Below are 2016 nucleotides of genomic sequence, written 5' to 3'. Positions count from 1 at the left end.
CCCACCCCCTGCCTGCACCCCCACCCCTACCTCCACCTCGTTTACTGCAGTGTTGAGTGCATTAGAGGCCCATGTTGCCTCTGCTGGGCAAGAGTCGACAACAGTAGCTATTGTATCAAGCCTGTCATCAACACGTAAGTTTTTTAATGATATTGATAGTAATCCTTTTATTTTCTCATTTAAATATAAAAAGAAAAAAATTATTATTTAATGGCTCTACCCTCCGACCCAGATTATTCAAGCCATTTGAGATATCATATGGAGCAAGTATGACTCAACATACTTATTAGGGAAGGAGATTTCAATGACTATTTTTGATCTTTGGTTTTAAGAGCTTGTGTTTTTTATCATTCACTAATATCTTAAGTTGTTTTTATTTATTTATCAAATTAACATAATCCTTAATTTTGTAGAAACAATTCTCTTGGAGCCCTGAGCACGAGGCACACATCTGATGCAACCTCGAGTGCAAGGGTAGTGATTGCCTCCAAAACATATTTAGTGATATTAGAAAATTGTGACAACGTCCCCTATTGCTTGGAGAGGATATTTTTGTCATGTTGCTGAGGGCCTAAGATTTCTTGGACTACCAGAAGAATAGAGAGTGGGCAAAGCAGAATAGGCAGTCAGATTATGGAGGCATGGCGCTCTTCAAGCACACTGGTGAGGTGCTCTCACATACAGAATACAAGTGGAGGCTTATAAGATTTTGTTCCTTCTTTAAAGTTTTCAATAGTTTGAAGAGGTATTCTAACTTATGAACTCACGTACAGGAGGCAGTCTGACCAATCCTAGATCAATGACAGATCCCGTGCGAACCAGGTAATTTATGAGCTAAAATTAATTTCATGTTAATATATAATAGCTCTAACTGACTGTAACTATTTTTAGTTTTATTTTTTTTTTGTAAGAGAGATTCCAACGGCTGAAGGAGAGCCAATTGATCCCCGAAATTATAGATATGTAAAATTAATAAAGTTGACTCCGCTTTGCAGCGATGCCAAAAACTTGATTCATTATTTTATGAATAGAAATTGAAACAATTTATATGGAGATTCTACGCAAGTATACGTATCGTTATCAAGTAATACAGGACGTAATGACTTTCTATTTAAGCCCCAAATATCGATCCCATGAGGAAGGTTTAAATTCACGATACAAAATTAAAAATAGAAAATTCACAACAATAAAGAAAATCTACTACACTAATTTCAAATGTTTAAGGTGCTATCAGAACTAAATTATCAACTACTAGAAAAATTGTAAAGCAAAGCTAAACAATAACTACCAAACTATATGTTTGTGATGAAGTAAAAATATTGTTGATTAAATGAGAGAAATAAATGGTTTCCCACTACAATGAGAGGAAGGTTATACGTATCTAATATGAGAAAGCATCTTTCTCATTACAATGAGTTTTTGGTTAAATGAGAGAGATAAATGATTTTGATATGTCTTGTGCCAAATAGGAGCATATTTAATTATCTACCCTTAGTCTAGTTTTATATAGAATTATTGGCTAATCTTAGGTTTACTCTATAAATCTGTGGTTAGGCTGGGAGGATACTGGCTCTCACTCCAGAGCTCCCACTTCCCTTCCTCTGAAGGCTAACTCTCACTTTAGTTCATAAACACTAAGACCAAATTAGTGATTTTAGGCTGTCACCCTAAAATCTCCAATTCTATGTCCAACAATGTATATTTCCCTATTTTTTATATCCTTATTTATTTTCACCCAATTCCATAAACGAAACACTCCTTCATGGAATCAAATGTGATTATCACTTTGTTGTAAAACTCATACTTCATTTCCCGGATAGTATGTTTCACAACATATGTTAATATTTCAATTGGCCAAATCAAAAAGTAAATTAATAGCAGAGTGAAAAATCATCACAATTTACTTTATATTTTAAAATTGACACATTTAAATTATCTCTTCATTTCACCATATCTCAGAGTAGGGAGAAAAACAAAAAAAACTACTCTGACCTCATGAGAAAGATACGACAAAAT

Source organism: Phalaenopsis equestris, unplaced genomic scaffold, assembly GCF_001263595.1.
Source record: "Phalaenopsis equestris unplaced genomic scaffold, ASM126359v1 Scaffold000002, whole genome shotgun sequence".
NCBI lineage: Eukaryota > Viridiplantae > Streptophyta > Magnoliopsida > Asparagales > Orchidaceae > Phalaenopsis > Phalaenopsis equestris.
Note: the sequence above shows the minus strand (reverse complement) of the source record.